General features: G+C 35.8%; 3 long non-coding RNA genes across 3 annotated transcripts; 2 read left to right on the top strand and 1 right to left on the bottom strand.

Moving 5' to 3' along the window:
* The first annotated feature begins 1,016 nt into the window (after window positions 1-1,016).
* Window positions 1,017-2,856, top strand: LOC133529623 (uncharacterized). Its single transcript, XR_009801179.1, has 2 exons — window positions 1,017-1,462; window positions 2,661-2,856. It is a non-coding gene; the product is annotated as an uncharacterized LOC133529623 (long non-coding RNA).
* A 16,893-nt stretch (window positions 2,857-19,749) lies between these two features.
* Window positions 19,750-22,070, top strand: LOC133529570 (uncharacterized). Its single transcript, XR_009801165.1, has 2 exons — window positions 19,750-20,441; window positions 21,860-22,070. It is a non-coding gene; the product is annotated as an uncharacterized LOC133529570 (long non-coding RNA).
* Window positions 22,071-22,394: 324 nt separating this feature from the next.
* LOC133529572 (uncharacterized) lies at window positions 22,395-23,732 on the bottom strand. The gene is made up of 2 exons (XR_009801166.1): window positions 23,425-23,732; window positions 22,395-23,126 (listed from the first exon to the last, which is right to left on the bottom strand). It is a non-coding gene; the product is annotated as an uncharacterized LOC133529572 (long non-coding RNA).
* Window positions 23,733-27,726: the final 3,994 nt, after the last annotated feature.

Consider the following 27,726-nt stretch of genomic DNA (forward strand, 5'->3'; position numbering starts at 1 on the left):
AGGCTTCAAATGTCAAATAAAGGTCCCCATGCGATGGCAATAAAAATTTATAATAAACTCCCTTTAAGTATCTCAGGTCAAATAAAATATACTACCTTTGTTAATAAACTTAAGCTGTTCCTTATAAACTTGTGCCCATATACACTGCAGGAATTCTTAGAAACTGAACCCTAAATACATGTAATAATAATATCTGTTAATAATGCCTGTGATAGCTAAGTACAATGTCTATTTAATTTGATTAGAAATGTCTCAAAAATTGCATGCTATGATTTAAGTTGTATATAATATTTGTATATTCGTAGATGTAAGTGTAACATTGCTACACCCTAGTAGGGTCCATGTATGTACTGGTAAATTAAATGAACATCCTGTAAATACCATGGTTGCAAGAAATAAATGAAATGAAATGAAATAAACTTGAACATATATAAAAAAAACAAAAGTTAGTCACCGGGCGAGATTCGAACCCGTAACACTCGTTTCTAGCAGTCCGCGTCTTAACCCGCTGGGCCAGACGGACAGTGGCCGGCGACACGAAATTAGCGACCATATTCTGCGTCGAAAGAAAAACGCATGAAAACTCGAAAACACGCGTTTTCCCAAACATAAGACAACTCTAGATCGATTGTATACCCCCAAAAACCCCCATATACCAAATTACAGCGAAATCGTTAGAGCCGTTTTCGAGATCACAGAAATATATATATATATATATATATAAAAGAAAACAGTTGTGTGAGGTACAACTTTTTGTTGTGATTTTTGCCCGAGGAAGCATTTCGACAAACTTGAAAACATTATTATGTACCTACGACGATCCGAACTTTAGGATGCGACGTTGTCAGGTCATTAGCTTCACGGTCACAGTCGTTGCGATTTGGCAGGCTGGCAACGTCGCCTGCTTTCATTGAAGTACAAAATTATTGTTACCTGTCTATGATTGTTACCAAATAGTACTTTCATAACGTTCCTTTCTACAGCACAACATTTTTTAAAACAGTCCCGTACTTCAGGGTAAAGTTGTCAAGTTGTTTCTTAAAAAAACTTCGAGATTGGAATGGAAAAGCTATTTATTTTAAAATTAAAGCATATGATATTTTATTGTTTTTTTAAACAATATATATATTATGCTTTATTTTATTCTAACTGAACACACATGCACTAGACAAGCAAAATCGTGAAGTTATTTTTAGGGAGACAAAGAAATTTAAATGGCAACACTCAAAATAAGTTGTCACTGTTCCAATCCAATTTGTAATGAAATGGTTTTGTAATAAATGTTTTTTTTGATTTGATTCTAAATGTAGAAATTAGATACATACCTATGAACGTCACTTGCGACTTTGTCTTGCAGGCACAAAATAGTGAATTCAACTAAAGCAAAGCTAAAGCTATTGAAATGATGTTCCGGTTTGGGAATCAGTGATGAAAATTGCATGCGAATGGATTATCACTTCAGGTAAGTCGTGCTTTAAATTTAAATCTTAATTTGTGTAAATACTGAAACAATTCAATACCTACTCTTTATAACTTTATTTTTACTTCCTGTCAATCTGAACTGAAAACTATCATGCGCACGAATATGTATGTTATTTATGTTAAAACCAGAGTGATACTCTTTAAGTATTTTTTGTCAAACATGATTTGGTCGTTTCAAAAAAGTAAATGGAATTCCTGTTGTTTAGATTCAGATTTATTTATTAAGCAACATACGATTGCATTACAAATAACATTCATGTCAATATATATGAATCTATATTGTGATCTCCTTCCTCGCGTTGTCCCGGCATTTATGCCACGGCTCATGGGAGCCTGGGGACCGCTCGACAACTAATCCCCAGAATTGGCGTAGGCACTAGTTTTTACGAAAGCGACTGCCATCTAACCTTCCAACCCAGAGGGTAAACTAGGCCTTATTGGGATTAGTCCGGTTTTCTCACGATGTTTTTCTACACTGAAATGAATCTATGTATATTGTGAACGTCAAAATAAATCTAGCTATTCCTAAAACGAAAAACCAATAGACATCAATATTTAGAATTTATTTTATACCTATAAAAAACTAGGCAAGTGCGAGTTGGACTCACGCACGAAGGGTTCCGTACCATTATTTATAAAAACGGCAAAAAAATTAGTGCGAAAGCGTCATTTTTCAGCATACTGCACTAAATAAAGCTGCCGCTCTCCAGCTCCATCAAACAGTTAATAGTATACACACCTCGGGAAGTCAATAAGAAAGCCTCAGATCACATGTTTCCATTACATCACTTCAATTACATCTGATCTGAGACAATTCTTACTTTACTGCCCTAGACTGTGACTGTACAGTCGACGCAAAAAAATACAGTCTTGCATCCTTCTCTATAAAAAGGTGACGCACATATTTGTCAAATCTAACCTTTAATAACATGACAATACGAGTCAAGGCACGCATTGTTGTGAATAACATAATCTATATGAGAATGCTTCCAATTTCATAAAGAAGAAGGACATTCAAGAATGTTTTCGAATGGTCTGTTCAGTGTTGATGTTGGTTGCCCAAGTTCTATGACTGTCTGTTGTAGACTTATTCTTGTCAAGTCAAAATGCAGGTTAGGAAAACTGTATCTATAAGTATTGTTATAGAACTTTTTAACAAATATATTTTCTTATTTCAGGGACCAGTCTCTAGCTACTAGAAGTAACAATATAGTATGGGGCAGGACAATGAGATGAGATATGGTCAATGCATCTCATTACCCAATTAAAATATTTTGAGGTAAAAATGGTATCAATTTTTATACCTGCCTCAATGGATACAGACACAAGCTACGAAAATCTTTTTAATAGTAATAAATCCTCATAAAAAAGAAACACTTGACAATGATTTTATTTTTGTTTACCCCCTCAATGATGTCTACTCAATTGCTACAACCAATATTATCTCCATCCAACTCTAAAACCACTGAACTGATTTAGATAAAATTTGCTATGGAGATAGTTATTTAGATAGAGGATTATCTATTACATCTACTTACGAATGAAGACAAATTTCATAGTAAAGTTGTTCATTAGTAGTGTGTGTGTATAGACTTCAATCTTAGCAAACATATCCCTTAGTAGTCTACCAGTTTCCATAATAAATGTATCTCACAATAGTACACATTTTTTACCGAATATTCGGCGCTTCGGTCTACGGTGTGACCGAACATTCGGTATTCGGCCTAAACCACTATTCGTGGCATCTCTAGTTATGAGCCCTTTCCATAATAGGTTATCTACTTAGCATATTAGTAGTGTTCTACACATAGTATAAGAATAAAAAAAGTGTATCTTCGCATATCGCAGTCGGATTGTTTAATCCGCCGTATTACACGACGGCTAGCTGTTATCAAAAACAGGGCCGTTTTGAATTGCGGCGGTTCAACGATTAGCCAGATTGTCATTGTGATACGTTCGTCAATAAGGCGGCCCACGTTTAGTCGCATCGCATCGTACTCATTGACATATATATCTAAGGACGGGCCTTACAGGCACTAAGAATGGCGCTAGTTCAGTGGTGTCACTCTCGAATTCGAGCCAATCGTGCAGTCTAACGCAACTAGGTGCGCCCAATCGCGCGCGTGATGCAAACTCATCAACCAATCGCGTTGCGGCGTTAGACCGCACGATTGGCTGGAATTCGTGTGCGTGACACCGCTGTACTGGCCCCATTCTTATTGTCCGTAAGGCCCGTCCTTAGATATATATGTCAATGATCGTACTACTATTTAGATTGTAGGGTGACCAATGACCATACTTACAAAATAAAACGGCATTCAATACGGCTAATTGTTGAACCGCCGCATTTCAAGACGGCCCTGTTTTTGATAACGGCTAGCCATAATGTAATATGGCGGATTATACGATCCGACTCAAAATAATATATTATTTCAACGGCCAACTAGTCGGTAGTGACTCTGCCTACGAAACAGAAGGTTCCTGGTTCGAATCCTGATAAGGACATTTATTTGCTTGTTCATCACAAATATTTGTTCCCGAGTCATGGATATTTTCTATGTATATAAATATTTATATATAGCGATATAAATAATTATTGTAACTTTTCTAAGAACAAAATATTTTTAGTTTATATGTAGGATAACTACAGTGACATCTTTTGATACTTATCCTTAAACAATCCAGCTATCTCGTACACTGGTAAGAAGTTAAACTGCCAAATGGCGCGATAGATGGCGCTTAAAATAATCTCGCGATATTACATCGATTTTTTTCCGCATCGATTAATTATGTTTAAATGGCCTTTTTAAAAGGTTTTTTTGTTGTAATATGCCAATCAATTGGAATTATACACGTTTGGTTGATAATTGGAGAGATTTTAATTAAAATAAATACCGATGTAGGCCAAATGGTGCTCTGAGTGACATCTATTGATTTTCTCTGGAACTAATCGAGACTACTATGGGTTTGTTACTCTATATATATTTACTTTATGATGAAAATTAAGTTTACATTTTTGTAGATTTTTCTGATATCAAACCAGCTCTTACCATTTGAACCAAAAGCTTCGGAAGTACATTATTAAGACTGATATCACTTACAATCGTTATTATAATGTAATGTTTGTGATTTTATTAGGGTACAGTGGGTCACAGTGGATCACTTTTTAAAGAACTATAGTTGCGCCATTTCATTTCAACTTCAAATTGTATCGTTTTCTTATCTAAGCCTAGAGTATAAAACTATCTCTTAAACCTTATTAAGAAAAAAGCTGTAAGGAAGGCTAGAAAAAAAATAAGATGAGCGTACTTATTGGCAAAATGTCATAACGATCCGAAAAGCATATATTGCTTATAACGGTTAGTCAGCCATATGCTGTCGCAAATATAATATGTGAAATGTAAATTAAAAAAGAGCATCTTCCCTGCCTTGGCCTGCAATTTTGTACGAAATTTCATCACAGTATCACGTTTCGGGCGTAGCTAGCCGAGAGGTCTTCATCTCGTCTAGCCGCGCCCGAAACGTGATACTGTGTTGAATTTTCGTACAAAATTGCAGGCCAAGGCAGGGAAGATGCTCTTTTACTTCCCAGCCTAATATGAAGAACATAATATCAATATTTCATTGCATGTTTGAGATAAACTCCTTGCTCGATATCCTCCGTAGCTGTGTGGGTTCGCCAAGTTGGCGAGCAAAGAGTAAAGTAGTATGTAGTAATATTAGATTGGCGAGTGCCACTAGGGAGGCCAACTTACACCTAACCTAATTGAAAATACTATTCAGAATTTATGTTTACCCCTAATAAAGTTTAGCGGCGAGGGAGCGCTATGTTATAAAATGGTATATGGTAAATCTTGTTTTTATATTTCAGATGCTAAACTGGGTGCACTCCTTTTTTAGGGTTCCGTAGCCAAATGGCATAAAACGGAACCCTTATAGTTTCGCCATGTCCATCTGTCTGTCTGTCTGTCTGTCTGTCCGAGGCTTTGCTCCGTGGTCGTTAGTGCTAGAAAGCTGAAATTTGACATGGATATATAAATCAATAAAGCCGACAAAGTCGTACAATAAAATCTAAAAATTTTTTTTTTTAGGGTACCTCCCCTACACGTAAAGTGGGGGTGATTTTTTTTTTCGCTTCAACCCTAGAGTGTGAGGTATCGTTGGAAAGGTCTTTCAAAACTAATAGGGGTTTTCAAGAAACATTTTTTGATAAAGTGAATACATACGGAGATAATCGCTCCAAAAGAAAAAAAAATGTGTCCCTCCCCCCTCTAACTTTTGAACCATAGGTCCAAAAAATATGAAAAAAATCGTGGAAGTAGAGCTTAAGAAAGACATTAAATGAAAACTACAGCGGACATGATCAGTTTAGCTGTTTTTGAGTTATCGCAAAAAGTTTTCCCTTCATAGTAAAAAGACTTACTTTAATTAGGTACTGATTATGCAAATTTGCCTATTTGTTTAACTCGGGTGAAAGGTACCGTTTCATCCCGAGGTTAACAATTTACTATACTTTAAGCTCCAGTTTAGCTTATTGTGACGGAAGAGTAACTACGGAACCTTACACTGAGCGTGGCCCGACTTGCTCTTGGCCGGTTATTTATAATTGTTTTTCATATATTATAGTCTAATATATCGTTATTTTGAATAACATAATAAAGGACATACTACCGTAATACCTAATTAACGGCAAACATAATATTATTATTGGTATAATGGCCATAAGGTATTTTTACACTTCGGCTAATATACATTGCTATAATTATTACATACTAATACTAATAAGCATATTATTTGTTCTAACAAGTGACATCACATAATTATTTGTGGTTAGGTTGGGACTGCGACTCCGCACAAACGAACAAAAAGGAAGATTAGGTTAGGTTAGGTTAGAACTTCGACCCCCCGCCCGTAAAATAAATTAGCTCGCAAAAAAGTGGTATAGGTAAGGTTTGAACAGTGGCCCCCACAGAATTAAACCTTGAAAAAATTGGTTAGGTTGGGTTAGGTGGGATGATAATCAACCTAATTATATGGTCTGTGTACTACTTGTTATAAAAATGAAGTTTTACATTATCGTTAAATTGAATATGACAAAAGATGTTTCACAATATATGTATTTACACTTGATAAAATCATATATCTCATTATAAAACACGTCTATATATTACTTAAAAATTATATTACAATAGGCATTATATAACTGACAGTTTAGATAAAATCATAATATAACAAAATAAACATATAATAGAAATTAAATAAATAAATATTATAGGACATTATTACACAAATTGACTAAGTTCCCCACAGTAAGCTCAATAAGGCTTGTGTTGAGGGTACTTAGACAACGATATATATAATATGTAAATATTTATAAATACTTAAATACATAGAAAACACCCATGACTCAGGAACAAATATCCATGCTCATCACACGAATAAATGCCCTTACCAGGATTTGAACCCGGGACCATCGGCTTCATAGGCAGGGTCACTACCCACTAGGCCAGACCGGTCGTCAAAAAAATTACATTATAACATAGAATAATATATCAAATATTACGCATTACACACCCGCTAAAACTAGTGGCTTTGCAAGCTGATACCACTCGAACCAAAAAGCTCCGCCATTTTGAAAATATTCCTCAAATTGAATTGACAAAAAAATAATATACCGAATAAAATTTCACAAGAATCGATTGGCAGCCTACTAAAATGGTGCCTTAGAGCCACCCCACAGCGTCTCCCGAGTGTCGGCGTCTAGTCAACTCTATGGCTGCTGCTTGACGCAACGTTGGCGCAACTGCGCAGCGACGTCATTCTCCATAGCGCTGACCAAAGAGCATATAATCACTACGTTTTCTAGACGCCGACGCACAAAAGACGCTAGTGTGGGGTGGCTCATACTGTCCAATGATTTGAAAAAAACTATAAAAACCATATACAAGTAATCTTTACCACCAGCAACAACTGAAATATCTTGAAAAAACAACAATAGCTTATCTGCAATCTTCTTAGACCATTATCATCACAACATAAAACTTAATATTCACAACGACAATGTAGGGCTCGATTTTGCAAAACAATTTGATAAGGTTTATTTTATTTTAATATTTCACACGAGATAATTCAACGTGTGTGCCCTATCCTAACCCTCGGTGCGCGAGTATAACGAACTCGCACTTGACGGGTTTTTTTCTTTTAGTTCGGCATTTGTTGGTGTACGAATGTCATTTTGGCTAGGCCCTCTGCCCGCATAGCCATCATGCCAATCGTTAACGCTCCGTAGCAATGAAACGCAACTTTCACTGTCGCCCTAATATGAAAGAGTGACAGAGAGAGAGATGACGACGCTACGCGGGCTGAATGCATTTATTCATAAATATGGAAGGTGAAGGCAAGGACAGAAATCTCCATGTACCAAAAAGTGTCGTCAAAAAACCTTAAATAGGTGGCGCTATAACCTAGAATACTTGAACAAAAAAATCAAATCATCAGCGCACTTCACTCCGTTAATAACGCCTAGGTTCTTAGCTACTATAGCGCTACTCTGGAGAGATTTGGAACTATTATAAATAATAAATAATAGCTATAAATAGCTGACAGCTGAAAACTTTTGCAACAGTTCTACCATAAGAGATTTCACTCCTTTTTATTTCCACACTACATAAAGAAGACACCACACTACATAGAGAATGCCTTTTGGCATTAAGTTTGCCATTTGTACATTTTTCAAAGTTTAAATAAATAAATAAAGTAAATTTACATGTCAAAATTGAATTACTACTAAATTAAAGTTAAAATTTAAGCACTAATTCTCTCATCTGAGCACTAATTAGCTGAAGCAGCTCACACCGACTAGGTTGTATCAAAATAAAATGAAAGCCATCAAATTTCTTAAACCAGAATCGCCCTCCTTATCTAATTCTATCTAACAAGAATGCACAGCAAAACTACAATTGTAAAAAGCAAAGCTTTGAAGCAAATAAACAAAAATTCAATCTTGCACAAAAGAAAAGGAACTATTCGCCATACTATCCAATACGGACGGCCATTTGGTGAACTAATGTAAGATAAACCGAGAAAAGAACTGCCGTTTCTTCGTTTAATTCCCTTAAGGGCAGCGGTTAGGGATGGGCGGTTGTCTATACTTATTTCGATTCAATATCGATGAAAACTTTTTTAAAGCAAAAAAAAAAGAAAGGAAAATATTGGGTGGCGCAGAAAACAATGTTAACAAATGGTTACGTTCATGTATCAGAGCTAACCAATCCTTTTTCGTACAAAAAAGTGTTTATTAGTTACCTACTTACTCAAAGCTAAAGTAGACTATTATGAAGATAAAACATGAATTGAAACCCGTGGCGAAAAAAAGACTATGGGGAATATATTGTACAGGTAATTTGAATGGATGTGAACGATACGGATTGGTAAAACATTGCCTACAGCGAAAAATATGACAGGAAATAAAAAAGTGTGAGAAATTATATGCTGGTGATAATGACGTCTGGAAATTAAACAATATGGGGAAAAGGCGAATAGGAATATAACGATTGGTGAAAAAATATTGGGTAATTCATCTATACAGTAATTTTTTTAAATTTCGAAAAATAATATACAAATATCGATATCGCCCCATCACTTTCTGTTAGTCTAACCACGTTAAAGATGCTATTTAATTTGTAAAATCCTGTTTTTCAGACGATTCTGTCTGTGCGTTTTGTTTCAGCTCAGGGAATTCGCCGGGATCTTTGATTACAGTGTAGAAGACAAAAAGTTTAATCGGAGATAATTTAAAATAATGACTGTCTTTGTATAACATAAATAATAATGTAATATTATTATTTATGTTTAATATAAATACTTATTATATGTATAATATAAATACTTACATACAAGACATCCATAACTCTGGAACAAATATTTGTGATAAGCACACAAATAAATACCCTCTACCAGGATTCGAACCCAGGTTCTCCTGCTTGGCGGGAAACTTTGTATAGAAAATACCAATCTTTTTTATTGACATCTCTCTGGTTTATAACATACTCAAACCAAGTAATTTAATTAAATGTATAACAATGTGTTCATAATAAAAATAAGTAAGAAGTTTTGTAGAATGTAAGATTAAATATATTTAAGACGACATCTATAATTCGGTCTAATTGTAATATAATATTTTATGAGTGTAGGTATATAATACCTACTTACTCGTGACGTCTATCTGTTTGTATGTTCGCGATAAACTCAAAAGCTACTGAACGGATTTTCATGCTGTTTTCACCTATCAATAGAGTGTTTGGCGTGGAAGGTTTAGTTGTGTAATTTGTTAAGGTTTACCCGTGCGAAGCAATAAATATAAGAGCCTCGGAAGAGAGTACCATTTTGTACAATTTGGCGCTGAAAATGTGCATGGGGTCCCAGCGCGCACAAGCGTCTGGTTGACGTAACTGGTAACCGAAGAGCTGGCGGCTTCCTCGCACAACGTATTATTATTCCGATACAACGAGTAAATGCCGCCAGCATCCTTGTTACAATGCCTCATAGGCCTATTTTAGATTTAAGCTAGTTATAGTAATCCTCTGTATATATCCATTAAGTATATATAAAGAAGAAGAAGCTCATGTATGTGTCAGTATGTTTAAAATGTGATTTAGCTACAATATTTAATCCAGCTGTAGTTTCAGTCCCGCGAGATTCTCAGGCTATAGCGTCTGCTGACTTGTCGTTTGGGTGTTTGCAACCGCGAGCCAAATCTGAAACTAGGGCATTATGCCGAGTTTTACCTCAAGGGACGTGAAGGTTCCCCACATCTCTCTTATGCCTACCAGTATAAGTTTGAGCTCGAATTACTCAATAGTTTTTAGCAGCTCTTATTTAACTTGCAATGTTTGTTTGTATGTATTATGTAATAGTATGTTATGTTTTTGATATAAGCTAGTTATAGTAATAATCTGTAAATATCCATTATGTATATTGTTATTGTAATTAAAGAGCTAATAAATATAGTATGTATGTTTGGGTTTAATCTATGTAAGTCCCGGCGGTTCCGCGACCGGCACCCTGATACTGCGGGGTTGCAAATTAAGTGCATCGCAGTCATAATTGTGTGTTTTTAGTTTTACGATATATTTTATAATGAAATGTATGCTAGTTTTAAGATATTTATTTATTGGTCAATAGTTGACTGACAAAAAAGATTTTTAATTATTCATTACTTTCATTAGACACAAAAAAAATTTGGTTCAAAAGTTAGAGAGGGAGACGCATATTTTTTTCTTTCGGAGCAATGATTTTCGAAATTATTAACTTTATTAAAAAATAGTAGTTGGTGAGCCCTATTGATTTTAAAAGCCCTACTTATCCAACGCAACCCTACACCATAGAGTTAAAGCGAAAGAATTTTTTAGGGGAAGTAACCAAAAAAAATGTACTTTTTATTATTTATTTATTTACTTTATTGATCAAATAAGTAATACAGCATTACAGTAAAACTAAGGCAGAAACTACAAAATCAAAGAAAATACACGAAGACAAACATTAAAAATTGTATTTGGGCGACGCCGTAACAGCGTGCGTTGTCTTGTCTCACTCGGCAGGTTGACTCGGAACTCGGAACCGCCGAGACTCCACACCCTTCGGCCAGAAGTCCGCGCGGCCGCGACACGCGCACTACAAATGAACTGAAGTACATATAGCGACATAGTGACGCGACTGAAGCTGGTGAACCCTCAGCGTGAAGCCAGTCTTCCGACGAACTCCACCACCTCGTGGGCCACGGCGGAGTAATAGGCGTGACACGTAAACACTTTGTCACGACGATTTTGTACCTATCCATGCAAAAACAATCACGGAGCAAAGCCGCGGACGGACATGGCGAAACTATAAGGGATCCTACTTGACTCATCATTCTAGCGTTTGTCCTGTACTGTGACGGGGTCCGCTTTCTTACTTTTCTCCTTCTACTTCGCTCTATCCTGGACCTCGTTTTCCGCTAATCCACAGGGGTTAAATCTTTGGCGATGACATTGCGCGAACGCTGCCTTGGTTTGCCTCCTGTTCGGGCCTGGTAAGGCAAAGCTACGGGCTCTGTTGCCTACGTATTCTGGCGGCCATCTTTTACCATGCCCTAACCCCCTCAACCGACTTTCGAGCTTAAGGGTTTCTAGTTGACTACGGAACCTTAAAAAATAAAATCCCCTTTGGTTTATGTTTGTTTTTTTTTATCAAATTCTGAAATCGGAAATCTTCCGCTGGACACCCTTGCAACTACATACATAGATTGACATAAATCTATCTCGTTAGGCGTTAATAATAACGAAGCAGTTAAGCATTCTAGGATAAGTAAGTTCCTTTACTAGTGAATAATAAATACAAAGCACCTATTGAGAGTTTATACTTGTTTAAGTTACCACAAGTTACGTTAATATTGTATTTAGTTGGGATGTACTAAGTGCTAGTTTATTGCACGAGCAGGAGAGTGCGATATACAGTTTTTTTGTAACAAAATATATAATTAAGCTTAGAATAAATTTAAAAGTGGAATTATTACTGCCTTGGGTGAGACTTAAACTCACGGCCTCTTGATAGATAATCCAGCGCTCTGCCATCTGAGCCACCTGAGCTTGGGTGAGTTCAAGTCTTACCCAAGGCAGTAATGATTCCACTTTTAAATTTATTCTAAGTTTAATAGCATCGTTTGCAGACGTTTTTGCTTGTTAAAAATGAAAGTGTTTTAGTATTTTTTAAACAAATGGGGCGGGGCTTAAAAATAACAACATTTTATCAGCAGTTGAAATAATGCTTGCATCATACACAATATACTTCATATCGAAATCATTATTATGGCTACCTATATAGTAATGGAAGAGTTCCCTGTAAGTCATAGGATCCCACGGATCCCACTGTCCTTCATCAAACTATTATTATTACTAGGTGCGTATAGAACCAGCGCAGAGTACCAGTATTTTATGGCATGATTTGTTGCCGGGCGACAACAAACTATGGCACGCGCCACGCCAATGAATTTCACGGCGCTTACAACGATCTGGTCGCGTGGTTCACGCCCCGCTCCACTACAGCACAAAGTAAATAGCGGCGGCGCGCGCCGGAGCAGAGTTCGCTCAGTACAAAGTGCCATTTTCGCCGCACGCACACAGACGTGACATTTACGCACACAGACGTTACATTTACAGGTGTTCTCGGGCACTCTCGGGCAGAGCTTAGTCGGGCTGTGCGCGCGTTGCTCACTTCACGTCCCCGCCGCTACGTAGGTACCTACTGTCATGTACGTCATAATGCAGTCTCTAAGGAATGTAAACATGATAAGATGTATGTATAAACGAATAGATGTATGTATGTCTGTAAACTTATATTATGTACCTACTCCGTTTTATAATATTTACCAGTCGCTTTTCGGTGAAGGAAAACATCGTGAGGAAACCGGACTAATCCCAACCAGGCCTAGTTTTACCCTCTGGGTTGGAAGGTCAGATGGCAGTCGCTTTCGTAAAAACTAGTGCCTACGCCAAATCTTGGGATTAGTTGTCAAGCGGACCCCAGGCTCCCATGAGCCGTGGCAATATGTCGGGACAACGCGGGGAAGAAAGACTCCGTTTTAAAATTCGAAATTAATACAGAAGGAACCCTAGTGATTCGGGCAAATTTAGTTTAGGTATGTATTTTCAAGAACGGCGGGAACGGACCTTCTATTTTTTTTTGTGCCTACAGGCTGCGATTGCTACAATTTCATTGTTTATGGCTTCTCTATATGAAGTAATAAATAGCTCAATGACGTCCTTTGATATTTTGAAATCAGGTAAAATATACGTAACTTCTAGTTTGTAATAAAGTTAATAAACCTCTGTAGCAACTATTCTCTTTCTTATTCCTATTGCCATCTGTCAAATCGCTGGTCACGTCATATTGCAATATTCAATTTGTATTCAATAATCATCTGTCTGTCAGAAAACCATGTAAAAATCTAGTTTTATCCTTAAAGAATTTCCTCAGAAATTCCAGCCCAAAATCAGAAATGAAATAACTCCAGCATCAATGCCGTGATCAGCTATGTGTACCGTCTGTATTATAATTCTTGCTTATGCACTCTGGGCAATGTTATAGACTTCGTGTCTAGTCATTTTATTAACTAGATCTGCAATGGAGATTTAACAAAATAAATATAAGCACATAGCACAATTTAAAATTGTGCATATATGTGCAAAAGTTTATACATGAATATCTAGTCACCCAAATGTTAAATCTATCTTGACTTTTTATCGTAATCAGTGTCAGTAGTAGAAGAAGACCAGTAAGCAATTCGACTAATATAAATACTAAATACGATGTGCAATTTAAAATTGATGACAATTGTTAAACTGATTACTGTGGCTTACATTATAGATAAAATTATACACTAACTACTACGATATTCAAGATATAGAAGAGATACTCAAGATATAGAAGATAAATAGAACAACAAAAAAAAACTGGATACCTAAACGTCAAGTGGCAGATCTAGTATTAAATGCAAAGCAGCAGCATATTCTTTAAGAAATCATTAAGAAAGAAAACAATGGAAGGGCTGTAATTTTCTGAGATCTTTGAAATCATTTCTCAAAGGTTCAAAATGTGCTGTATATTTCCTTTATTATTTTCTCCGTTTCTGTCTTGTATCCCGTGCGTAAATCCTATTTTCAACATGTGCCTTCCTCGCGATGAACTATATTCCTCTCCTGTTAATGTTGAGTCTGGATATGCTTACGAATTAAGTTTAGAAAAATAAGTGATTCAATCATCTGTAGAATACGGAGAACAGAACACTTTAGAGATACTACTAAAGAAGTTTTAGATATTTATTTTAATAAAACTAAAAGACAAAGAGCAATACTGATTAAAGTGAAGACTAGTCGACATCAAGGAAAAACTGAAGCGAACAGAAGGTTAATTATTTATTATATTAGGACTCAGTAAGATTTTTATTTCAAAAAGGCTTCTACGGTTGCAAAGAGAAACAGAACAGAAACGCAACAATATACGATTAAAACTTACTTAGTTCACTGTTATATACTTATAACAGTGTGAAACTAGCAGCTGTAAGGAATCAAAATGGGTTGTTTAGACTCATTCTTACCTCTACTGTTTATTCCTTGTATATCATGGGTACCATGTTTCAATTCTTGCATGGAAAGCATCAGCCATGACGATTATTACGAAAGATATGGTCCCACTGGATTACTTCCTCCTTATAACTGTAAATGTACAAAATGTATGCAGTATTTTCATTAAATTAGATAAAACCCACATTGAAAGTTAACAAACGCTAAAAATATATATAAAAATCTACATAAACAATATTTCCAAAATAATTTTCACAAAAAGACAAGAGATAATAGACAGACAGATGTCGAACAAGAGACATTCAACAAAATAACATTGCTATGGATGCTAATGAAAGTCTAAATATAAAAAAGATAGATGATTAATTTGAAAACGAAGAACAGAAAGAAACTGTAACAGCATAACTATTTTACATTAGACGGATAATAAGACGAACAGAGATATAGAACATACGCATGAAACATTATAGAGAGTGAAAAATTGTATAAAACGAAACGTCCATTAACATCTGCATTGTTAGATAATATATTTAAGAAATATTGTTGATTTGTAAACGAAGTATGGAAAATATGAAAGTGTATAGGAACAGCATAATTGTTCTCCAGGAAACTTGAAAATGGGCTTTCTCCTAAACTGTTGCATTAGTATTTGTCTATGCTGTGTACTCAGTTGTGTTTGTGTAAGTTACGACCCTTGTTTCGATATGATTATGGGTGAAGACCGAAAATGTAAACGCCAAGTATGCGATTGTAACAACAAAGAACGAACGATTGGGTGTTCATTAAGTGGTTCTATCGGACCACCATTACCACAATGAAAACTATTGAGTGTAACAATTCTTTAACATACAACATCTCATTTTCAAAGTTAATTTAAGCCTACCTACAATTTTTAATAAATATTAATTCGATTCTATTTCGTGTTTTATTGTATGCTTAGTAAGTTAGTAACGAGCATTTTATTTAATTAATTAACTTGTAATAGGAGTACGAGAGTGTGCACGTTTTTATGAGACCATGTACAAAGACAAGCCAGTCACATATGTCAATCTTCGGAAATACTGACTGACACTACTTTGAAACCACTAAATCCTAACTTTTTACTTGTAGTATGAACTTCTAATTGAACAAAATCCTCAATATAAGGAAGAATTTAGGATCCATGCCATCAACTTATTGAACCACAAAGACCAAGATACCTTAAATTCGTTAGATCTAAACTTCCCTCAAGAAAAACTAAATACACTTTGGTTTTTTTTTTATACTACGTCGGTGGCAAGCAAGCATACGGCCCGCCTGATGGTTAGCAGTCTCCGTAGCCTATGAGCGTTTGTAACTCCAGAGTAACATGCACGTTGCCGACCTTGAAACAAAAAGGAAAGGAAAAGAGAGCGAGATAAGGAACCAAACCTCATTTGTTGCTCACTTTTATAAGAAACTCTACTTACCTTTCAATGTATTCATAGCAAAAAAGTCATAAATAATAGACATTGTGTCAAATACTGCAGCAACGTAGCAACTGTCATTGTCAATTCTTGTAAAATTTCTAATTACATGCATTGATTACTCACAAAATTAAAATTGTAAAACCCCGCTTACCATCCGTTTCTCGATGCCCCTTTGGCTGGTCTACTGGTGACCACACCCAACGAACGGACGGTTTTGCGGGGACTTTAATGAACCAACTAACCTAAAATTAGAAACTAAAGTAAAATATCTTGAGAATAACAACTAATATGATATACCTCGAAAAGATGAAATATAGGAAATTGTAGCAGAAAATGTTTCCTAAACCCATTAAAGTTTGTATTCAAAACAATGCAAAAGGCAACCAAACTGAATCTAAGGAAGAAGAGAAGTATTAGTGAAAATTCAAAATAAATCAACAAGATAAAGCAGAGGGATGAAGTTACCTTGAAACAAAAAGGTTTTCAACATATACCGTGCCGTCAGCAGATTAACAAAATAAAATGTTTGGTAATAATTGAATAAAATATAACAAAAACAGCCAAAAATTGCTTAACACATAGTATAAAAATCTACCAGATTCCAAATGTGTTGCTGTGTGCTACTACTGCCTTTTATTGTATATCCATTCTTTTTATGTGTGCCATGTTTTGATTCCTGTTACGAAAGCTGTGCTTCTGCTGCTGGTAAAGATGATTTAGAATAGAAACAACAAAAACCAGATGGAGAACGACAACAATTTTAAACGTATACAAATAAATACATAAACATACACGAGGACACACAAGCTGCAGAAGACAAAGCAAGTTATGACTTACACCATCAGTCAAAGGACAAATAGGAAAAACAACTTTGAACTGTGCTTCGTTATACAAGATGTGTTGCATTATTTTACCTATTCTTTTCGCTCCTTTTCTTGCATGTCTGCCGTGGTGTGATTGCATATATAACCGATGTTTTCCTGAAAAAGACATTCCTAAAAGCCTTAAAATATCAACTGATATCTCTTTCTGATCTGTCTGAGTAAAAAGGACAAAGAAATAACATACATTTTATTTTATATCCATTATTTTTCTATGTGTGCCATGTTTTGATTCCTGTTGCAAAATCTGTGCTTCTGCCGGTGGCAAAGATGATGATTTAGAATAGAAACAAAAATAACCAGGTGAAGAACGTCAACAATTTGAACATATATAAACAAACAAACCATGTATGGTGTAATGCAATCAGGAAAGACACAAAAGCTGTAGAAAATAAAACAAATGACGACTTACACCATCAGTGATAAGAAAAATAGAAAAAACGCAGATTTTTAACTGTGTTCCCTTATACAAGCTGTGTTGCATTATTTTCCCTCTTCTTCTCGCTCCATTTTTTTCATGTGTTCCGTTTTGTGATTGCATATATAACCGATGGGTTCCTGAAAAAGACGAATATCCTAAAAGCCTTACCTTATCAACTGAGTGAGAGGGACAACGAAATAACAAGTATTTTATTATATATCCATTATTTTTGTTGGTACCATGTTTTGATTCCTGTAGCTGAAGCCGTGCTTCTGCCGCTGGCAAGGATCATTCAGAATAGAAGCAACAAAAACCAGATGGAGAACAACAATTTTAAACCTACTCAACAAATAAACCAAATACGTTAATTATTTAATGCATTCCAGAAAGGCACAAGAGCTGTAGAAGACAAAACAAATGAAGACTTACACTATCAGTAAAAAGACAAATATAACTTAAAACGCATATCGTGAACTGTGCTTCGTTATACAAGATGTGTTGCTTTATTTTCCCTCTCATTCTCGCTCCATTTCTTTCATGTGTTCCGTGTTGTGATTGCCTATATAATCGTTGGTTTACTGAAAAAGACGGATATCCTACAGGCCCTAACATATCAACTGAGTGAGAGGGACAAAGAAATATACATTATATTGTATATCCATTATTTTTATGGCTGCCATGTTGGATTCCTGTTATAAAAGGTGTGCTTCCGCCGCTAGCAAGGATGACTTAGAATAAAAACAACAAAAAAACAAATAGAGAACAAGAACAATTTTAAACTTACTCAACAAATAAACCATATATTCAAAATTGTTAAATTATTTTATGCATTCCGAAAAGACACAAGAACTGTAGTAGACAAAATAAATGAAGACTTACACCATCAGTAAAAAGAGAAGTATAATTTTAAAAAGGCATATCGTGAACTGTGCTTTTTGTACAAGATGTGTTCCATTATCTTCCCTCTTCTTCTCGTTCCATTTCTTTTATGTACTCCGTGTTGTGATTACTTTTATAATCTTTGTTTTACGGAAAATGACGATTATCCTACATACGGATCCTAAAGGCGTTAACATGTCTACTAAGTGAGAGGGACAAGAAAATGACATACCTTTATTATCTCTCTCAGCAGAAAGTATATAGAAACGAAAAGGTAAATGAAATTCAAAAGACTGTGAAACGGAAATAATAACAGCAATGGAGACAAAGTGAGCCTGTTTTGAGAAAATACGATAAAGTAAAAACAAAAATAAAGACAGTTATTGAATTGAAGAAGAACTGCTTGAACTTTGAAGACACATCGGAAGTGTTATAAATTGAAGAACATGACTAAGAATAATTACTGCAGAAACACAGTAATCCATACAGTTACTTAACAATAATATCAATAAAGATATAGTTCAAGTAAATATACCAAACAGCGAAATTAAATCAGAAAGTACTGATGTGTGCTAGATGTTGGCCCGAGTAAAAATTGCTGAAGATTGTACAGACATTTAAAACATTGGAGTTTTATAAGTACAAAATAGTTAGTTTCAACTGTTATAAATATGTGTTGCTTGATCCCATTGTTTATGAGCCCCTTTGTGGCATGTCTTGCGTGTTATGATTGCTTTTTCGCCAGATGCTTTCCGAAAAAGGATGAAAGAGATAGGTATATAGGATGATTCTTGGGCTTATTATATCTACCTTTTCGTTGGACACTTTCTGCCATTGTTCAGCTTATAGACAAGGAAAGATAAAGTAGATATAATAAGCCCTGTTACAAGCAGAATAAACAATAAACATAAATACAATCTTAATTTGTGTTTAATTATTTGGTTAGATTTATTCATCTTCCAGTGTAAGATAGGGTCAAGTTAAAGGTAATAGTAGATGGTATCACAAGAGAGCAAAATTATATATTTACGGCGTAAGCGTATATTGAATCCTGAACGAACCGAATATTTCTATGATTGAACCCTGTGCGTAGCGAGATATTCTTACATAGAATCCTGAGCGTAGTGAGATATTCAAGTGTTAACGCCCAAGGTGGAAATAATGCTACCATGTGTCACATAGGTACTGCTTTTCACATCAAGTATAAGGAAATTATCATCTTATATTTTAATTTCGGAAGCCCTGCGACTGGACTTTCAACACATATGGATCTTTTGTGCAATTATCCCCTAAAAGAATGGTAATCATTAAGTTCAAAATATTGTTTAAGGCTAAAAAAGTTGTATCCAAAAAAGTAAAAAAAATGTGTCATAGAATAGAAAAGTACTAGCAGGGAAAAAGTGCTTCTTTGATCCTCTTAGAGGGGAAAAAAGCCCTTTTTCGAATAGGTAAAGATAAAGATAAAAGATAAAAAAGAAGCGAAAAGTAATGTATGTGGATAAGTGTGCATAGACTCCGACTACGCTTAGTGCTTCATGCCAAGTGCTAAGTCAAACATGAAATTCCATGCTTCTTTATATTGTAGTTCATACGATACGTAATAACTTAATACGCAAGTCCTTAACATACGAGGGTTATATGCTATGGTTACATGTACAATTTTCAAAAGCCATAAGATATTAAATGCTTAATACACCTTTTTTGCCACATCTTTATTACTCCTATATTCCACATTGATAAAAAATAAAACAATACTCACCGCACGACACATGTCACAACATTTATGACATGATTCTCTAACCCAGCAAAATGTGAAAATTGTAATCCGCAAAAATCCGCAAATAATATGTGTTTAATCGTAGTCCCTCCCGTGTGTGCCTTATCTTGGTTTCTCATACCTTGCTTACTTCTACCCTTATGTTGTGCTGCTGCCAAGAAGACTTTGAAAGACTGCGAAAACAGGAAGTATAACAGCAGTTACTCTACAGTTAAAGTTGAAGAAGTTTTGTATGCTTAAGATAAAGAGAATTCAGTTTCGGAGGAAGAATTGTTTGAAGACACATTTGAAGAACGTGATTAAGATAAAGAAAATACTGTAGTGTATGAGCTATTGACATCAATTTTGATAAAGGAAAAGCTATAGTTAATAAAGAAAACAGCGATATGAAATCAGAAAGTGCTGTATGCTAGATTGAGTCAGGAGCAAGAAGTGGTAAGGATTTTAACGACGTTTTCAAAGATAACAAAGTAGTAGTTTTGAATAATGTGTTGCTTCATTCCGCTGTTAATCAGTCCTTTAGTATCATGTATGCCTATTGTAGGCCCATGTTTGAGGCTCTGTGGCATTGATGCTAAGGATGAAGATACATATACGTACTAAGTACTGCAGGAAGGCAGAGACGGGAGGGACTCGATATTCAGCCAAACCACTCACAGGAATTTCATGAATAGTAATTTAAGAGGATTGATAAAATAGTTACTGTAACGTACAATAATACCATTTTTATTTAGGAATTGGAATAAAAATAGTAAACATAAAAGAAAAGCTTTTATTGTAATCAGAGTCTAGTAAATATAGAAGTCTGACAAACTTTTTACAGCTTTGTACTTATATGTAAAACGGTTTTTAATAGAAGTAAAATAACAGTTATCATACTTATAATGGCGCATTTACATATGTGAGTGTTAGTTAGTCATCTGTAGTTAGGGTTCTGGGCATTTTCCGCAAGTCGACAACCATTGTACCTATTTTGCGTGAAACGAGGTAACGCTACTCTAACCACTCCAGCTCCAGGTTTCAGGTTGCTAACTGCCTCCTTTAGTGTGCACGGAGTCTCTAGATATTTGCTCCTGTATACTTCTACCTATTTGCAGTCTAGGAGAATATATTTGTTGTTAACTCATCTTCCATGCAGACTCTGCATATGGGGCTGTTTGTTTTACCCATATAGTGTAGGTGTTAAGGGCCGGATTTAGGGGAGGGCAACCGGGGCTACTGCCCCGGGCCTCCACAAAAGACCCCCCCCCCCCCCCCACAATAGAGAATTCGGTAAATTTACCATTTTATTTGGAAAAAATTTGGGGCCAGGAGGCCTCCACTCCTTTATTGCCCGAGGCCTCCAGACCTCTAAATCCGGCATTGTAGGTGTTTGTTTAATATGTATGTCCTGTAACCTGTAATTATTCCTATATGACTGTAAGGCGAACCAGGAGACGAATAGCGAACACATATACGCAGGAAAAACGGACCCCACCACGAGAGTTAGACCAAGCGAAAACCAACTTGGCATGCTATCAAATGTGGAAGACTATAATAAACTTTATATTCCTATGAAAATATGACTACAGAGTGCTACTTTCACAGTACAAATATATTAGGTATATTTTAATAATAGAGACCCGCCCCAGCTTCTCACGGGTTACACAAAACTTTAACAAATTATACACTTAAACCTTCCTCAACAATCACTGTATTGATAGGTGAAAGCTGCATGAAAATCCTTCAGTAGTTTTTGAGTTTGTCGCAAACATACATACATACAAACGCACGCGGCGGGGTCTTTGTTTTATAAGGTTTAGTGTCAGTTTCCACGATATTTTAAATTTAATGATATTTCTTTTACTCAACAGAAACGAAGAGTATCCGAAAATGTGCTGGTTAACATATTTGTGTTTCCCCATGTTGATAATCCCATGTGTAGCGTTATTCCCCTTCACCTGTCCTTGTCTAGTCCAGTGCTGTGAGACAGAGGAGGAAAATGAGAAGAAGATCAAAATCGAGAAGGATTTGGATGAGCTTAAGTTTAATTATATGCTGAATTAAAAATGTGATTGTTTTCAAGTTTTGTATCATTTTAACCTACTGAAGAGAATGTGTTCTGGAGATCTCTGTGACGGACATTTGCTACACTTGTAAAGCCTGACCAGTGATATAATAACCCCTCTTGACAATGATCATATAAGTAATTCATATATATCTGGTCAGGCGTTAATACAATTCTGTTTATACCTAGAGCAGTAAAAATGTATCAGATCATAAACATTTGATCTGAGAACTTATTTACTGGCCGAGGTGTGTATACTATTTTTCTGTTTGACGAAGCCAGGAAGCGGCAACTTTGTTTAGCGCAACGTACCGGCAGTCCGCATCGAGAACAAAAAAAAATTAATTTCATAATCATTTTAATAAGCTTATCAAAGAAGCGATACCTGCATAGCCAACATTACAGAAACTGTACAGTGAAACCGTAATTATTAATTAAATCGTTCAATATTTATCGATCATAGAATATGACTAACCAGAGTTGGTAATACAATATTAGTGTCTTTTGGAGATCTCTGTTAGAGTTAGAGCTCTTTTCCACTGATGTTCAGTTTTTGCGAGTACAGTTTTCTGCAGGATCCCGTTTGAGTAGTATACGTGCTAATATAGTAACGTTCCCTTAGTAACGTACCCTCAAAAAACTGGAGGTCAGTGGGAAAGAGCTCTTAAGGTGGTCTTGCTGTAATAAGCACTGTAAGCAGGCCGATTTCGCGATCATTGTTTGATCATATCGGTCTTGAATTGGACGATCTTCTAGAATTGATAATATTAGTATCCACTGACTGTATAGTGCTGGATATTTCTATGATGGTGGTCTTGGTATAGCAGACACTGTAGACACGCTAGGTTCACCATTCATGTTTGATGTTATCTGTCTTGAATTTGAGGATCTTCTTGTGGAATTAGTTATTGAGGATCTTCTTGTGGAGTTGGTTACATTAGTGTCTACTGAATGTGTAGATATTTCTGTGACAGTGGTCTTAGTGACGTAGGCAGGTCGGCTTCGGGAGCTAACAGTAAAGTCAGGGTTGTTCTCGTCGAGATGAACGACGAAGCATTGGCAGTATTTCATGTCTGCAAATAATATAATGTTAATAAATAAAGCATCCCGTTACATAGGTGATATAGAACGCCTTAATCGTAAAAGGAAGGACCTTGAAAATTTATACAATATATTCTTTAAAACAGCTACAGTAAGGATACTTTAAACCAAACCTCAAGGGGCTCAAAAGTTAACAGAATAACATGGTTTCAAGCGACAGCCCGTTTTTTCAGAGGCGTAAAGTGGATTCTGTGCTCCTTTTGGGTTAAAACCAGGATAAAGCTAATCTTATTAAGAAGTAAGTAAGGAAAGAGGAAGTAGTTATGTTACCTTTAATACAGCATGGTAGGCAGGCCAAGCATGGGCTCAAAATGGATGGAAACCAGCACAAATTAGGAACGCATAAGCAGAAACACATGTACTATGCTAGGCTTTGTATCTTACTTATTTTAACATTGTTAATTTTGCTTTGGTCGATCTTAAAGCTTGATTTATATCCTAAGTGGTTAAGATAAATTAACATAAATACTTCTTGAGTATAAGTTATGAATGTAAGAAATGGTTTTCCAGAAATTGACTATAATGTGACGGGAAAACTAATAAAAAGACATAGAGATTCGATAGATGATAGATGATATAGTTGATGTCTGTCATTCTTATAAATAACTGCGTCCTGCGGCGGTATCATGGTCGCATTTTTATCACTTGTCATGCCATGCGTCACTTTCGCACTTACGTACTTGTTAGAACGTGACAGGCATGACGACAGATGTTAAATAAACGACCATCTTAGTCCTACTGTTTTCTACGTTTCTTATGACATTAATCACTTGACAATTGGAATAGATGACAGAATAATTGACAGATGTAAGGCCCAGACACATGAAGTCAGTAAGTAAACGTAAGAGTAACTGATTTTGAGAGCTCGTTCTGTTTGAGCAAGTGGCATGACTTTAAATAATGCAACAACACAAGTTTGTGATTTGATGACGAAATTTATGAACTGCAATAATATAATAGTTACTTTACTCTTTAACTGCACTGAAAAATAAATGAATGCTGTGCATTTTTTTATATTATATCTGCGATATGTGCAATTATTTAAAGGGTCGGCAACGCGCATGTAACACCTCTGGAGTTGCAGGCGTCCATAGGCTGCGGTGACTGCTTACCATCAGGCGGGCCGTATGCTTGTTTGCCACCTTCGTGGTAAAAAAAAAATATTTTGGCGTCTTAAAATTAACGCTTTTTTTTTCAAATTGCGTTTTCTACAATTACAGATTTTAACAGATATTTCTATTGGGAATCCGGATCCCATAGCATTAGCCATATACGTTTACTAGCTAAAAAAAACCGGCCAAGAGCATGACGGGCCATGCTCAGAGTAGGGTTCCGTAGTTACTCTTCCGTCACAATAAGCTAAACTGGAGCTTAAAGTATGGTAGATTGTTAACCAAGGGATGAACTGTGGGTGTACGTCTTTTTACTATGAAGGGGAAACTTTTTGCGATAACTCAAAAACAGCTAAACTGATCATATCCGCTATAGTTTTCATTTAATGTCTTTCTTAAGTTCTACTTTCAAGATTGTTTTCATATTTTTTGGACCTATGGTTCAAAAGTTAGAGGGGGTGGGACACATTTTTTTTTCTTTCGGAGCAATTATCTCCGAATATATTCACTTTATCAAGAAATGTTTGTTGAAGACCCCTATTAGTTTTTAAAGACCTTTCCAACGATATCCCACACTGTAGGGTTGAAGCAAAAATTGTCGGCTTAATTGGTTTATATATCCATGCCAAATTTCAGCTATCTAGCACTAACGACCACGGAGCAAAACCTCGGACAGACAGACAAACAGACGGACATGGCGAAACTATAAGGGTTCCTAGTTGACTACGGAACCCTAACTAGAAGAAAAAGCAAGCCTAGAATAGCTCGCACAGGTAAACAAAATTCAACTCGTGTACACCAAGCATTATACTAGTTGTATTTTAGGAGCGCACGCTTTATCATCAAAATAGGAATAAATACAAAACTACAAGCGTGTCGCTCCTAATCTACAACTAATACAAAAAACAAAACTACAAATATCGCAATACAATAAATCAACAAGATCCCCAAAACTTATCTATAAAGACAGAAATAACCTAAAAAAACCAAAATGCCGAAATATGTTTATTGTAAAAAAGCAACAATGTGTGATATTCTGAAAATGAAATATCAGTGTTGGAAGATGAAAAAACATAAGTGTGGTGTAAAGGACAATATCATAATGATGTGTATTTTATGTTTGCCGTGCATATTCTTCATACCATGCCTGTGGCCTTTTATCTGTTACTGGTGTCTTAGGAAGACGTTCTGCTCAGGTTTTTGCAAATGCTGGTGGCCATTTTGATTCAGGATGCAATCGCAGTGCTTCATAATGTCAAGAAGGTAAAATGATGAGGATCATTTCTCAAAAAATATGTCTGCGGTCAAATTGTCGGGACCTATACAAAATATATGAAAAGACACAGACATATTCTTAGAGAATGACCTAAGTTTGGTTGGGTACTTAGGTTAAAGTAACTGGTAAAGGCTAAAGTCATTGCAACCCCTCTTGTGGAAAAGTAAAAAGTCTTGGCTGGGGTCAAGGGTCTTAAAAAAGGGCCTTTTCTACAACAAATAACTAATCCCTCTTATTCATAAACGAGTATTACGACATATTGGTATGATGGAAAGGGACAAACGGTGATCAGCGGCATCGTAACTTTAGTACACGTTTATGAATAAGGGGGTAAATGTTTTCACCACACCAACTGGTAAAGGTCCTCTTGATTGTTCAAAAACGTTGCATTTTATACACACGTGGGGCTAAGTAATCTAAAGTAAAGTAAAATAAAAAATGTGTGTGCTGTTTTGCGAGGGAAATAACTATTTCTGCCAAAGTTTAGTTGCTGAAAGATAATGCCAAGTTCTTCTAGGTAACGCCTATTAAATATGAGGATACTTAAGTATTTATTTCTTTCTTTTTCTAGGAAGTCACTTTGGAACGCCAAAAATTGTCTAAAAAATTATCAACCCAAACACTGAAGAGATAAAATCAAAAGAAACTGCGCAGAGAAGTTAAGAATAAAGAGAGGTACCTACCGGACTAAAGCATCTAGTTTGCCTTGAAGCTGTTTCAAGTCGAGTGATAAGATCTGACCATCTAGCATCAGTTCCGTTCTAGCGCACGAGTCAATAAGGAGTTTTACTGCAATGTTCTGCCACCAGAGAGCAGCACTATCACATTACATAAACCATAGAGTAACTTATACATACTATGCTAGTTTTTTGAGAAGTTATGACATTGATGCATCAAAGCGGTTTGTTTACAGAGGCCTGCTGCGAAACGCGATAATCTAAATTTCGTTATCTGGCCTCTTTATCGTTTGAATATGCAAGAATGATAGGCACGTAAAGAAATTTTGATTTTCTTGTTTCGTGGTAAGCCCACAAAATGTGGTAGTGGCGCCCTCTACGCAGAGTTTTGCGTAATATCCCCTATATTTGAAGTCGCGCAGGGTGTATGGAGTCGCGCGCAAGAACGCAACTCATGCGAGCAGTTCAGATAATTGCGTGAACATATTTATTATAGATTAACATCCTATAATGTTAGGTCATAAAACTACCGTCCTGGAAAGTGTCATGTCGAGTTACTTTTCTGTCTTGGAAGTCTTTCATAAGGAAATGTTTACCCAGTTATTCTCAATAAAAATGTATAAGCAATAAAACTTGAACTGAGTTTTATTAAAATAGTATATTAGAAAAGTAGGAAATGACACGATAAACTTAAACACGACCGAAGGGAGTGTTTAAAATCGACACGGGTTGCAAATTACCTATTCGCACGTGTATCATACAACTTTTTCCACTACAGTCACATCTTAGATATCAATACGAACAAAGTCCCAAAAATATGCATAGAAGAAATACGGACAAAATGACACAGTAGGCTTATTTCGAAATTAGCAGTCTGTAGTGAGCTTATCGACACAGCAACACCTCACAGTTGCCATTTTTACAATCCTGCGAGATGCCCAGCATCATTGGCTCGTCGCATTGAAGTAATGAGTGTGAACGTTTTTAGTGCCACATAAGTTTATTTTATACGTGAGTTTCTTCAGTTTTCATTAGAATTATGCGTAGTAATTTTTGATTGTTTTTTGATTAAAACTGAATACGAATGGTATGATATATTTGTCTTAATTTTACTACAATTGGCAGTTATTTTAATTAAAAATAATTTTTAATCTGTCTTGTTTACAATTGGGCAAAATGACAGACATAGGTATACACTGGACAAAACGACATAGTCTATGCCATACAGTACCCCTAGTGTAAATAAATTCGATTTCGAAACGTGACGTACGCGTTTGCGTTTAGTCTCATTTTGTATGTGATTTAGAAAGAGCGCGCCAAGCGGGACGTTTTGGAAACTCAAAATCCTATACAAAATGAGACTTAACGCAAACGCGTTCGTCACGTTATGATGTCGATTAAATTTACACTAGGGGTACTGAGCAAGTACATACCTATACATATAACTGTTTAAATTTTCGACAAAAACACGCAAAGTGCTAATTACGACTAAAGCTGAAAATTTTAA

Source organism: Cydia pomonella, chromosome 21, assembly GCF_033807575.1.
Source record: "Cydia pomonella isolate Wapato2018A chromosome 21, ilCydPomo1, whole genome shotgun sequence".
Lineage (NCBI taxonomy): Eukaryota > Metazoa > Arthropoda > Insecta > Lepidoptera > Tortricidae > Cydia > Cydia pomonella.